This window comes from Aethalodelphis obliquidens, unplaced genomic scaffold (assembly GCF_003676395.1).
Source record: "Aethalodelphis obliquidens isolate GAN/ISIS:26980383/991018 unplaced genomic scaffold, ASM367639v1 scaffold7, whole genome shotgun sequence".
Taxonomy (NCBI): Eukaryota; Metazoa; Chordata; class Mammalia; order Artiodactyla; family Delphinidae; genus Aethalodelphis; species Aethalodelphis obliquidens.
The window spans coordinates 49,816,900-49,831,337 of NW_020837951.1; the positions used below are offsets into that span (position 1 = coordinate 49,816,900).

General features: G+C 45.1%; 1 long non-coding RNA gene across 3 annotated transcripts; it reads left to right on the plus strand.

Moving 5' to 3' along the window:
• Nucleotides 1–1,135: 1,135 nt before the first annotated feature.
• On the plus strand, nucleotides 1,136–5,271 carry LOC113620074 (uncharacterized). Of its 3 annotated transcripts, none has more exons than XR_003432650.1 (3): nucleotides 1,136–1,696; nucleotides 2,254–2,458; nucleotides 4,674–5,152. It is a non-coding gene; the product is annotated as an uncharacterized LOC113620074 (long non-coding RNA). The 3 variants fall into 3 exon arrangements; XR_003432648.1 differs by lacking the exon at nucleotides 4,674–5,152 and adding an exon at nucleotides 5,221–5,271 and having other exon boundaries at nucleotides 1,140–1,696; XR_003432649.1 differs by lacking the exon at nucleotides 4,674–5,152 and adding an exon at nucleotides 5,221–5,271 and having other exon boundaries at nucleotides 1,142–1,696; nucleotides 2,283–2,458.
• Nucleotides 5,272–14,438: the final 9,167 nt, after the last annotated feature.

Genomic DNA, 14,438 nt, shown 5'->3' on the forward strand with positions numbered 1-14,438 from the left:
AAAAAAAATCAAGCTCTCCACTTGAGAGTTGCACATTTTACTGCCTGTAAATTATACTTCAATTTAAAAATTAAAAATAATAATATAGAAAAAGCTCCATTGTGAGTAAGCAGGCTTTGGAGGACAGACCCAGGATACCACTGTTCCCATAGGAAAATTTTTCTCAGTTTCAGGCAAATGTTTTTCACCTCAGTTCTTTGGTAAATTGAGTCTACCTTTCCTGCCTCTTCCTGACTCTTGAGTAAAGACATCTGCAAACTGTGCGCTTAAGCAGTATAAGCAGACCAAATACTTCTCCCAGACCTTTGATTAAAATCCAAATTAGGTTCTGCTAGAAAGAAGGCCACCGATGTTCAAAATGAACTCGTTGCCTCTTCATTGCAATGTGTCGCCACCTGACTGTTTTTAGACACTTAACAATAACGCCAGAAGGAAAAGCACGAATGTTTCCAGTTCCATTTCTGGAAAATTTCAATGGGTGTCTGAGATGCCACAAATCTCTCTCCCCTCTCAAAACTCACCCAGACACTAAACAGACCGGGCCGAGGCAGGCGAAGTGCTCTCCCTGAACTTAGGCAGAAAAGCTTTGATGTGCCTGAGGTAACCCTGAAACACGGCTGCTGGCGAGTGACTTCACATCAGTCAGTAACAGTGAATGAGGTCTTGCGACAGTCACCAGGAGGCCCGTCTTCAGCGCATTTGTGAAGAACAAATCAGAAAGGCTTCCCAGTGGCAGGCCTGCCTTACCTTCCGTGCTCGTGTTACAGGCAATGCGGTCCCTGGGAGAGGAGTCCATGGGGAAAGGAGGGGTGCTGGAGGCTCCCAGGATGCAGCTTTTACTAGGAAGGATGGAGGGAAAGAGGAAGGAGAAAGAACGATTCTCAGGAAGCCCTGGGAGATGGCTGCAGTTGCTGGCTTGGGGTTGCAGAGTGAGGAAGAGAATTCAGCACCCACTGAGCTGGTACATTATTTAAGCTGCAACTGAATAATAGATCTTTCCATCACTTCATGAGCTAAACAAGACAGCCACTCTTTGGAAGTTGCTTTGCAGAGAGAATGCATTGGCTCTCTTCTCAAAAGAGAAAACAGAGAGAAAGAAAACACACACACAAGTTGTTGAAGGAGTGTGGAAGCACTTAAAGATGGCATGAACCAACAGAAATTACCTAGAATATTCTCTAGGCTTTATACCAAACACTCAGAATCTTAAGCACTGTAAAAGACTTCAGAGTTGATCAAATATAATTATTCATTTCCCTATAAAGAAACTGAGAACTAGAATTACACGCCTTAGCTCAAGTCACCAAGCTAATTCATAGAACAGCTTATACACCATTAAAGAAAGGGTCTGTATAAAATTCTACACCTTTTTTTTTCTTATGGACAAACTACCATCCACTCACTATATCAATGTCAGGAATCCACTTTTCTAAGTTCTCGATGTCTTCAATTCTTGCTAGTTTATGCAACAAGCCTTCTGATCAAGTCAGTACAATGTGGTCAACACTTAGTGCATGTGCTCAGTGCCCTGTCAGCTTCTGGGGTGACCAAGATGACTCAGACCAGGGAGGGGCTCACGGCTGACGGGAAATGACTGGCATGTGGCAGATGTGATAAGGGCTCGAATAAACACTGGCATGTGCACGCTAACCTGTCACAGGCCAGGAGGCAAATGATTCAGCCCGAGTGAAGAAGGGTAAGGGAGAAACTGGACTTCTAAAAATGAGCTCACCAGGAAGTTTCTTCTAAACTATTCATTCCTTTCAAAAGCAAAAATGACGAGTTTTTTGTTTTTTGTTTTTTTTAAAGATCGGGTTTTTTAAATTGTTACTTTTATTTATTTCTGGCTGCGTTGGGTCTTCGTTGCTGTGCGCAGGCTTTCTCTAGCTGCGGGGAGCGGGGGCTACTCTTCATTGCAATGCGTGAGCTTCTCATTGCGGTGGCTTCTCTTGTTGCGGAGCACGGGCTCTAGACGCGTGGGCTTCAGTAGTTATGGCTCGTGGGCTCTATAGTGCAGGCTCAGTAGTTACGGCGCACAGGCCTAGTTGCTCCACGGCATGTGGGATCTTCCCGGATCAGGGCTCGAACCCGTGTCCCCTGCATTGGCAGGTGGATTCTTAACCACTGCGCCACCAGGGAAGTCCGGACGAGCTTTGCTAATACTAACTCCTTCAAAGAATTTCATTCTGCTTTGCTAGATATGTTTGGCAACAGCCTTCCTAGGATTGAGAATGGGCTACTTGTCTCACACAGGTACATCACCCCTTCTCCCCGCCACCCAGGCTCTCAGGTGCTCCGGGCAAGAGGAGGCAGAGAAGGAACCCCACAGCCTAGGACTTGGAACACTTCCCTTATAAGAAATGGCTCTCAGCGAATGGAAACAAACAGCTACACTTGGAACATTATTTCCTCCTCCGAAGAACAAAGCTCCAAGAAGCTACAAGTCTTAGAAGAGAAGGTCAGTAAATCCTACTGATGACTAGAATGCATTATTTCCCTGGTTCACCTTCAACTAAGTGACAAAGTCTAGAGTATCTGCAGTGTCCTCTCATCTCTATCAAAGGTTTTTCTAACACATACAATGGCAAAGATACAACTGGATTCTAATCATTATCTATTAATTACAGCCTAATAACTCTTACCGACCAGCAAACTATCCCAATAATTCTCTCCCACAATGTATTACATATATTCTTTCTAAATGCCTCTGACTTGTCACTAACTATATTGTCACTAACTATAAATATATAGCTATATATTTAGTCCCTTGCTTATATCGGGTGTCAGATGAAGCATACTATAATTAGTTTTCAAAGATGATGTCATTTTCTCTTGTGAACATAATGTATATATTTCATATGGCTGAGTAAAGTCTACAATACAAATAATAATTATCATATTAACTCTGAAATCCATGTTTACATATGCATATGGGTAAAATTCAGTAAACATTTGTGTTCAAGGATGTGACATGAAGTCTTTGCCATAATTAATGGTATAATTTGAAATTCTGGGGTCAGTAGAGCTTCCTATGTAACACCCAACAAATATTTTACTCTCAAAGGATCTATCAAGGGTCTTTCACCACTACTACCGTTCCTGCCACCCTCCAAACTCTCCAACCCCTCAACACTCACACACAATGATGGGGAAAGAGAAACACAAATAGAACCTCTAATCTATGAATATTCTAATCAGGCTAAATATTTAGTTTGAAAGTAAAAATAAACATTCATTATTACAGAAATTTATACTGCTATGGTTTGCAACACACAATGGTGTATAAGTGACTAAGAAAAGCTGCATTATGTGTTTTTTTTTTTTTTTTTTTTTTTTTGCGGTACGCGGGCCTCTCACTGTTGTGGCCTCTCCCATTGCAGAGCACAGGCTCCGGACGCGCAGGCTCAGCGGCCATAGCTCACGGGCCCAGCCGCTCCGCGGCATGTGGGATCTTCCCGGACTGGGGCACGAACCCATGTCCCCTGAATCGGCAGGCGGACTCCCAACCACTGCGCCACCAGGGAAGCCCTGCATTATGTTTTTAAGGTTAAAGACCTGATTTAACTTTAACCATCTGGCAGGGGCACTAAACAAATATCTGTAGTGATTTTAAATGACTAAAGTTACTAATTGAAAGCCTAGGACTTCTCATAAAGAGTATGCACACACATACAATTAGGGATTCTGCTGACTGAAGCAAAGTGTTTTCTATTGTGGTTTTATTCACCTATCATGAACATGAACTTCAATTGCTCATTTCTCCAGGTCACGGCAGGGTTTCTTTTTTCCTACCTCAAGACTTCCAATTCCTACAACAATCCTTGTTAAAGCCTATTCTGCAGACCCAATAAAAGCTCCATTTTTAGAGTTAGATGCATTACATGTGAGGCTGCCTGGGTCTCTGTATTCTTAGGCACTGACGGATGGTGACTGAGATACGCTTGGTAACAGAGTGATGTCCCCCAGGAGTGCCAAAGCATTTCCCCCTTTTCACTCTATTCTACCACAAATGTCACACCAACAGACCTTAAAATTGCAGAATGGCTTGCGGGAAGCAAAGAAAGAAATGAGACTTAGGGAAGACATTAAATAGCTTCACGAATACACTGTCTGCAGCAACAGAAAAGAGAACTGGGTGGACAAGAGCAAGATGCACATATTAAGACACAAAGTCCATCAAATTCAACTTTCCTGGCTTTTCTGGGCCATTCTGTGTCCGACTTTCCTTAAGGTGTGGTTGAGGTACACCTAGCTCTCCATACCTAAGCGTCACGCTCGTATTTTAAGAGTATTTTCCAAATCTCAGATTTCAAGGGCTGTCTTCACAGTTTTGGCCTTATTCTCATACCACTCATCCTGATAATTTACTATTTTTCTTAAGTCGAACTCACCGTTTTATTTCATACTTATTTTTGCCTCATTCTAAGCAATCTATCCATGAAATAAATGAGTTTGGTGACCGGCTTTATGTTTTTTAGTCCTGAACTACAAGGGTCATGCACAGTAATTAAAGAATGGGCTACGTCCCTCCCTGTGCCACCTGTAAATCTGTCTGCACAGCACACTTTGGAAACAACACTGTTTTGAAGGCAGCAAATAAGGCAGAGAAAATGTTTAATTTAATAGGCATTTTTTCAATATGACAGTCCTGAGTCTCCCTTTTGAGTTCACAGGTTATCGAGACTGACACAGCTTTGGATGATGGAGGCGCGAGCCCCCTTAAAAAACCCGAATGAAACAGTCACCGTCATGGGAAGGCCCATGCAGGCCTGCCCAGGCTCTAGCAGTCAGATGCTAAGTTCCAAGAAGGGCATTTTCTAATCAAGCTGCAAAAGCGGAAGCAGGTACTTTCCAACTCAGAACTCTCTTCCTCACACGGCGCCATAGGCAGTGTACAAAGTTAATCGACTGCTTTCCTAGGTAACCTTCAAACCTGGAACTAGCTATTGCCAATACCGGATGTTAGGACTGAGTGCCTGATAACTTTTCTCCATTGCTGTTATACAGGTTTTGCAAAGTTTTTAATGGGAATGCCACCTCAGACCCTCATAAATTTGCTAGCTATATGAGCTTTCTCTCACAAGGGTCGTCATAAAAATTCTTGTGGGGACGAAGTAGGTTCTAAATCGTTTTAGGGAACGTTTCTTTTTTAACCTTAAAAAAGCCCATGTAGGGATTTCCCTGGTGGCACAGTGGTTAAGAATCCACCTGCCAATGCAGGGGACACAGGTTCGAGCCCTCATCCGGGAGGATCCCACATGCCGCGAAGCAAGTAAGCCCGTACACCACAACTATTGAGCCTCTGCTCTAGAGCCCACATGCCGCAACTACTGAGCCTGCGCACCACAACTACTGAAGTCCACGTGCCTAGAGCCTGTGCTCTGCAACAAGAGAAGCCACCACGATGAGAAGTCCATGCAGCCCAGTGAAGAATAGCCCCCGCTCACCACAACTAGAGAAAGCCCATGCGTAGCAACAAAGATCCAACACAGCCAAAAATAAATAAATGAATAAATTAAAAAAAAAAAAAGTCCATGTAAAACATCAAAGTTTTTAACCCACTAAATAGGTGTTGAATCTGACTTCTGTCTGACTGTATGTTTCTGACCCTGCCCCTTGGATTTAGGATGAAGAAACAACTCAGTAAAACACATGAGATAATCATTCTGCCGCACCCACCCAATTTTCAATGGAAAATGCCTCTCAATACCAAGGCTGGCTGGTCCAAGGCCATTCCAGCCAGCACTTGTTGGCCCCCATTACTGCTTAGAGTCTGACCAATGAGGCATTTGATAGGGTGTCAGCTCTCAACCTCGATAAACTAATCTGCAGCCACAGCTCCTCAATGGGATTTGTTTTAGGGATTAGGCAAGGAATTCCCGGATGGCTCATATTCTTGGTAGAGGTATGTTGAAAGTTTCAGCATGATTACTAACCCTTCCTGAATCTTCACCCCACCAGCCCCTCCCACACCTCATGCCACACCCCAGCCAAATCTGCATAACTTTTAACTACGGAACATATGACAGTACACAGGACTACAGTGGCCCCGCCTAGTTTCAAAAACTTTTCTGTCTCCTAAAAAGAAAGCCTTCAGAAGAGAAAACCTTGCTAAGCTCAAAAGTCACTGTAGGGGGATTCCCTGGTGGTGCAGTGGTTGGGAGTCTGCCTGCCGATGCAGGGGACACGGGTTCATGCCCTGGTCCGGGAGGATCCCACATGCCGCGGAGTGGCTGGGCCCGTGAGCCATGGCCGCTGAGCCTGCGCATCCGGAGCCTGTGCTCCGCAACGGGAGAGGCCACAACAGTGAGAGGCCCATGTACCGCAAAAAAAAAAAAAAAAAAAAGTCACTGGAGGGATTTTATCATTTCCCTCGAATTCCCAGGCACTTCTCCAGCATAAGAGCAATGTCTGGCTGTGACCTTTTGTCAATGTACAAAGAATCAGATTAAAAGTTAAACAAATGTAGGCAGAAACCCTTGCAAATGGAATTCCCCAGGGGGTGATGCTAAAAAATTTTGGGTCTTATGCATATGAGAGCCCCCAAAAGAGTAATATTCCCTGTGTAGGGTGTGGGGGGTAGCCCTGTTTACTGGGAAACTGGTTCACTTCTTTATAGGAAAAGTCAAGTCATTAATACATTAGGGATTTCTGGGACTTTTTCTTTTTCTTAAAGTTCTCTTCCTGGCATTTAAAGCCTTTCAAGAGAGTGTGCGCATCTCTTGCTCTTTCCCTCAGCAACTGCCCTAACATACCTGGTACCTCCTTTTTGTGCTTAGTAACCCAGAGCCCAGCACTTAAGAGTTTTCAGCACCTGTTTTGGTTCTTATTACAGTTGGCCCTCCATATGCAAGGATTCAACCAACTGTGGATCAAAAATATACAGTGGAGGAAAAAAATTCCAGAAAGTTCCTAAAAGCAAAACTTGAATTGGCCACACACCGGCAACTATTTACACAGCATTTACATTGTATTTACAACTATTTCTATAATATTTCCATTGTATCCGGTACTGTAAGTAACCTAGAGAGGATTTAAAGTGTACAAGAGGATGCCCTTAGGTTATAGGAAAATACTACACCATTTTATATAAAGGGCTTTGAGCATCCTTGGATTTTGGTATCCGAGGGGGGTCCCAGAACCATTCTCCCCCCCATCCCAGGATACTGAGGGATGACTACTAGCTACTGTCTACTTAGCATCCACTAGCCAGGCACCCTATGTCATTTCACTCAGTCCTCGTCTTATGAGATGTGTTATTAGCCCCATTTTCTAGACTGGCTTACCCTGTAAGGTATCTGTTCAAAGGCAAACTTTCTTCCCAAAAAGAAACCCTGAAGGGAGTGTGCATGGAACAAACCCACACTTTGTTGCATTTCTGTATTGCAGAGTGTGCATCTGTATCGCATACTCCCTCCGTAAGCCGCAGGTATCCCAGCAGAGAGAGTTTGCAGAGTCTTAAAAAACATCTAAACTTTTCAGATCGAACAGACTCTTGACAGCAGAAGTTGAGTCTTGCTTATCTTGTACCCCACCTGCTCACAGTGGACCGGCACAAGTGGGTGCTCATTAAGTTATCAGCTGTGTGGTCCTGAAAAAGCTGCAGCAGCAACTCAGGGGGAAAACAATCTCCCTTCATCAATCTGACAGCAGCTCTGAAAAAGCTCAAAAAACACCTCAAAAGCCACTGTTGACTTACTAAAGCACCCTCCTTCTCTAGTCTCCCCGGAGAGGGGAAACTACAGCATCCCGTTCATGCTTCTAATTGGAATGCATCAGAGTCTTAATTATTTGCATTCTTCCCCAACAAGACGGTGTGGTAGAGGCACACTCTTAACATTTGTATTCCCCACACTGAAGTGAAGTTGTTCATGAAAATTTATTGAATAACCATATTTCATTCTCTCAGGCAAGATATTAAATGGCACTTTGCCACAAATGCAATCACTACTAGTAACTCCTCACTTAAAATGAAAATGGTCCACTTCCAAGGTTTGCATGTAGACTGTGTCTCCCAGGAATAATCCTGACACAGGTGGACCTGTTCTCCCAAGGTGACTGTCAGCGCACCCAGCTCAGACCACCTAGAGATCTGAGGAAAAGGGCCTCTTCTCTGCTGAGATTCCCCTAGCTGAGGGAGGGAGGGAGGGGGGAGGGAGGAGGGAGGAGGGAGGGGGGGAGGGAGGGCAATTTCTAGGATGGGATGAGTCTACGCTGGGAACTGCAGGGAAACCACAACCATTACTCAGGCCAGACAGCTGCCAAGGAAGCAGCGCTGCCTAAGAACTGAAGCTAAAATAGAGGTGGGAGGTTGTATTCCTTTCCATTACTAAGCCCTGGAGTATTCCCTCCCAAGTTCATCCACATTTCAAGAATGTTAAAACCCTGCAGTCAAAACCCTGATTATTTATAACTTAAAATAAACTACTGTGTAAAGCAGAAACTCTACAAATGAAGACACAAAAGAAAAGGAACTGGTGACAGGTAAGATAATACCAGAGTACATATCCATTCCCTATTGCAAATAACTTTTACTTATATTGCAGAGGCAACTGATTAAAAGGGAAAGAGAGGATTCTGGTCTCCAGAGACTTGTCAGTTTGTCTCACGCACACACGCCTGTAATTTTGCATCAAGTAGAGAGTGCGGTTTGAAACCGAGAAGGAAAACACAAAGGCATAGGGCAGGCGACACAACAGGAACAACGAGATGCCTCCGAAGTAGCACCGATCCAAGACAGAGTTCAAGACAGTCTTCCCTACTTCCGACTTAACCTGAAATCCAAGTGACTTTAGAGAACAGAGAAAAGGGTCCAGGAGCCCTGGAGGCCACGAGCCACCACCCCTTTCCGGTGAAACCTAGTCCCTGCCCTCAACCCCACCTCCGGATGGGAGAATCCCATCTAATGGGATCTGGGAAGCCCACCACGCGCTCCCATGCCCCGTCCTCGCGACCCTTCTCCCAACCAAGCGGGACGCAAGAGGGCACTTACTTGGAGCCAACCTGACATCTCCCGCCGGGGTGGAAACCCGCGGTCTCCTCGCACCGGCATCTTCAGGCGCGGGTCCCGCGTGGGCGCGCAGGTCCAGGACCCGGCTCCACCTCCTCCTTCTCCTCTGGGCGGCAGGTCAGTCCTCCGACCCGCAGCCGGGTTTTAGCCAGGTGCCGGCCCGCGGGAACCCACCCCTTTGTCCCTCCCCACTCGTCGCGGCGTCGGCCCGCCCCCGGCCCGAGGCAGCGCCTCTGCGCCCTCCGCCTGGCCCGGGAAACTCTCAAACGGGCCGCTACCACCCCCGCGCGACCCGGGGGAGGGTTCGCCGGCGCCGCACCCTCGAGGGGCCCGCAGAGGGCCGTGTCACGCGCGACTCCCGGCCGGGGACGAAGGAGGGCGGCAGCAGCAGGGGGATCCTGAGGACAGAGCGTCCCGCGGCCCCGACACCTAACCCCCCCACCGGCGGACCTGATGGTTCGCTCCGCGGCGAGCTCTGCGAGCAGCAGGTCCGGCTCCGGGCGCCCGCCGGGGGAGCGCTGCAAGTTTGCGTGTAGCAGCGAGCCCTGGGCGGCCTGTTTGTCCACGGGTTCTTCCCTCAAGGTCGCGTGCGCATCCTGTACGAACCCTTTCTGGAGAGAGGTTTGCAGAAACCGAAAAGTTTTTTCTGTCCTGCCTAGAGGACACACACACACACACACACACACACACACACACTGTACCCCTACGTTTAAAACACGACTTTTGAGAAAAATACACTCCAGGTTATCTCTTTGGCACATTTCCAATAACTCCAGTAAAGCGATTAAAACTCCTCTCCCATCACCAGCTTTTCAAAGGCTTTCTTTAAAAAAGTAGGTCACAAATGCTTATCAGGCAGGATTCATCGAATTCAACTCGGTACATTTATTCGTTTTAGAGTCCTCTATGTATAAAGAATTGTGCACGATAAATAAACGTTTCCTTATTTTAAGGGCATGTAAATTATTTGGAGAATCAAAACAGGTACACTGATTAAAAATATAATGGTGGATTTGAAATCTTAAGGAAACCATGTTGTAAGAGAAAAAAGTATGGCCCATCCTGCTCTTAAGTTGAAAAGCGAAACTCGGCCTACACTCACAAGAAGGTAAAAGGTAAAAGGTCTGATCTGACCAGCTGACAAGATACAGATGCCGGGCTCTCTCCCTGAAAAGTTGCTTCACTTCCTGCCTAATCAAAACAAGTTTGGCAGTTTATGTGGAAAAACAAGTACAGCAGATGCCTCTCCGAAAGTGTGAGGCTTCTGGCCTCCTTTGGAATGGCTAAGTGCCTGCCTCTGAATAAAAAGCACTGTGAGTAACATTTCCCATTTTCCTTCAAGTCTCCAGAATTAGACGTTTTGGCTGTATTCCTGATGTAAGGTGTTACTCTCCTGATGAAAGAGCCATTTTTAAAAAATGTTTCCCAAATTAGGCGGTTCGGACAAATAATAACAATGGCAGCATTTGTGAACTGGTCACACCTTAGTGACATGAGCTTACACCACTAAGCATTTAAAGAGGAACAAAGGAACCCAGAATGTAGCAATAATATCTGCTGAGTGATTTCCTTTTTCTCTCTAGAGTTCTACAGTCCAATATGATAACCACTTGCCACATGTGACTATTGAATACATTTAAATTAACTAAAATTAGGGCTTCCCTGGTGGTGCAGTGGTTAAGAATCTGCCTGCCAACGCAGGGGACATGGGTTTGAGCCCTGGTCTGGGAAGATCCCACGTGCCGCGGAGCAACTAAGCCCCGTGCGCCACAGCTACTGAGCCTGCGCTCTAGAGCCCGCGAGCCACAACTACTGAGCCTGTGTGCCACAACTGCTGAGGCCCACCGCCTAGAGCCTGAGCTACACAACTAGAGAAGCTACTGCAATGAGAAGCCCCTGCACCACAAGAAAGAGTAGCCCCCACTCGCCGCAAGTAGAGAAAGCCCGCGCACAGCAACGAAGACCCAATGCAACCAAAAATAAATAAATAAAATAAATTTATTTTTAAAAATTAACTGAAATTAAAGGAAACAAAAAATTCAGTTTCTTAGTCACATTAGTCACATTTCCAGTGCTCAATCAGTAGCCACATGTGGCTAGTGGTTACATTGGACAGTGTAGATATAGAATAGTTCCATCATTGCAGAAAGTTCTATTGCATCACACTACTCCAAATGATGACATACTTTTACAGTAGAAATACAAATATTTTGGCACAATACATAGTTCTGACTCAGATGTTGAAAAAAAGTGATTCAATTAATACAGTAGCATTGCTGGTGGCAGTATAAATCAATACAACTCTTTGGAAAAACAAGTTATAGTAGTACATATTTTTCATATGTGGGCGTGCACATGTGAACCTCACTCCTAGAATTTTTTTCTCTGAAGACCTTCTATCCAACAAGTAATTACCAAACACCTTCTGTCAAGTCTGAACCCCCTCATAAAAGACTTAGGCTCTATCCTCAGAGAGTCAGTTTATTGTAGTAGACAATCAGTAAATTATAAGAAACGACGTAAGTGTTGACATTCCTGGCAGACTCAGGGTAGTCTGGGGGCTTTCAGGAGAGGTGTTCCTCACCAGACTAGGGGTATGGAGTTTAGGGAAGGCTTTCCAGAAATGAGGTAGCTTACACATTCTAAAGGACAGGTAGGAATGAGTTTGTGAGACAAAAAGAGGGGCAAGAACTTTCCAGATGAAGGCAATAAATAACAAGTAGAGAAACAAGGAAGGAAGACCATGGGCTTGCTCTTGAGGTACCAGGAAGTAAGGCTGTCCAGACAAGCAGGGGCAGTGTTCTACTGTGACACAATAGAAGAGGGATTAGACTGGCATTTTATGAAGATCACTCTGTCAGCTTCTTGGAAGATGGATGAGTTGGGTGGCAGTTGTGGGGAGGGGCATCAGTAAGAATGACAAGACCAGCAAAAAAAAAAAGAAAAAAAAATGAATTTTTGTGGGAATGCAGGTGAGAGATGATGCGGCTATGAAGTTAGACAAAAGGAGCCACTTCAAGAGAAATTAAGGAAGTGTAATCAGCAGACTGAGTGCCTGCCTGACCAGATGCGAGGTAAGGAAGAGGGAAGTAAGTCTACGGTTACTCTTAGGTTTCTGGCTTAACTAAGTCGATGACGGTGCCTTTTGCCAAAATAGGAAACACAGGAGTGGGAGCAGATGTTGAGAGGGGCTTGAGGAAGGATGGTGAATTCGATTAAGGACTGATTGGGTTTTGAGGACTATGCGTTCTCCAGGTGGAGACGCTCAAGTATCTACTATATGCCAGGTATTGATGAGTGTTTGCGTAGAGAGATTTGAGGTGGAGGAAGAGATTTGGAAATCGCCAATGTATCAAGAAAGCTGAAGTCATGGGAGATAAAGAGACTTTTCAGAGAAGTGATGAAGACTGAGGCAGAAGAAGAATAAGGATAGAACCCATCCCTGGGAATGCCAATATTTAAGGGGCAAGCTTGAGTCCTCAGAGTAGAGATAAAAGAGGAACTGCCAGGAGGGGAAGGAAAAAATCCTCTGGTGCAAGGTGTCCAAAAAGTCAAGAGAAGAATGAATTTCAAGAAGGGAAGAATAGCCAACATGGAACTTCGAGGAGTTCAACTAAGATAACAACAGAAGACATTCACCAGGAAGAGGACCACTGCTCATCCTGGCCAGCGCTGTTTCAATGGCAAGATGGGACTGGAAGTTAGATGACAGAGGGTGACTGGGAGGTGGGACAGCACTTCATTGTATGCCTATTTTTAATAACACAAGGTGGAAACCATCAATGTCCAAGGATGGAGGGCTATTAAATTACAGCAAATCAACTTAATTGGCATAGCAAGCCATCATTTAAAATTATATAAAGAAGTCTGGGACTTTCCTGGCAGTCCAGTGGTTAAGACTCCACGCTTTCATTACAAGGGGCACGGGTTTGATCCTTGGTTGGGGAACTAAGATCCCGCAAGCCATGCAGTGCAGCCAAAAAAAAAAAAAAAAAAAAAAAAGTATCTATCCTGATGGCAATAACCAAGAAATTACAAAAGAAAAGAATTGGAAACTATATGAGAACATGGTTTGATGAATGGATAGGATTGTGTGTATTTTTCTTTTTAAATTGTAGTTATTGTTTGTGCAATAGATAATTTTTCAACACTTGTCATTATGTATTACAGTGTAAGATCCTTAAATTATAGTCAGAAGACCTCAAATAAATGTAATAAACTAAACACTTTTAATTAGATTTCCTCAAGAATGTTAAGATTTGGGGATACACACACACACACACACACACACATGCGCGCGCGCGCTTACATACATATTTGCAACATGATTATAAAGTATGATTAAATGGGAGCAAAGGAACCTGACATGAAAAGGTCCAGGCTAACTGAGCAATTTAATTGGCCTGCACACTGGATGGCAGATTAGAATTATAAAGACACTCTTCTTCAATAAGTGTTTCTTTTTTTTTTATTTTTTACATATGTTCCCATATCTCTTCCCTCTTGCGTCTCCCTCCCTCCCACCCTCCCTATCCCACCCCTCCAGGCGATCACAAAGCACCGAGCTGGTGAATAAGTGTTTCTTGAATGCCTAGCATGTACCCTGGGGTAGGTATACAGAAGATAAAGGCAATATAAAACAGGGGGATTGCTCACAGCATGAAAAGAAAGACATGTAAACAAACGATGACAAGGCACAAGAATTGCTCAAGTACATGTACGACTGAAGTGCTGACAGTTAAAACTCTGCCTGAGGAAAGGGCACTTTTCAGGAGACAAGGCCGGGCATCCCCTTAACTTTCCAAATCAAAGGACCATACCAATAACTGTGCATATTCACTTAAAGGACTCCTTCTTCCACAAGCAGCCACCCACAGCCCCTAAAAGAACATCCAGGAGAGAGGCATTCAAAGTTTTGCTCTGCCCCTCATGCCTTCACCTTTCGTTATTTAATGTTATGCTTGCTCACTTTCAAAGTTTGCTAACTCCAGGTGCGTGCACCTAGGAATGGCCCTGTAAGCACACAGCGACAAGGTGGCCGTCCACAAGCCAGCAAGAGGGCCCTCACTAAGAACCAAGTCTGCCAGCACCTTGATCTTGGACTTCTCAGCCACCAGAACTGTGAGAAGTAAATGTCTGTTGTTTAAGCCACCCTTTCCGTGGTGTTCTGTTATAGCAGCCTGAGCTAAGGCAGCCTCCACGTCCTACATGAGTGGACCCTGCTGCGTTCTCCAAGCACAGCTCAGGCTGCAGACTCCCAACCTCACTTCCTGGAGCTACACTGGCCTTTCTTTGTAGTTGTTGCTCTTGAGACCCTGCCAAGCTCATTTCTGCCCCAGAGCCTTTGTTGGAGCTTCTCTGCCTGGACCACAGAGCCAGCTCCTGCTTAGATTTCTCTTTCCATCTAAAGTAGGAAGCATCCCGAGGT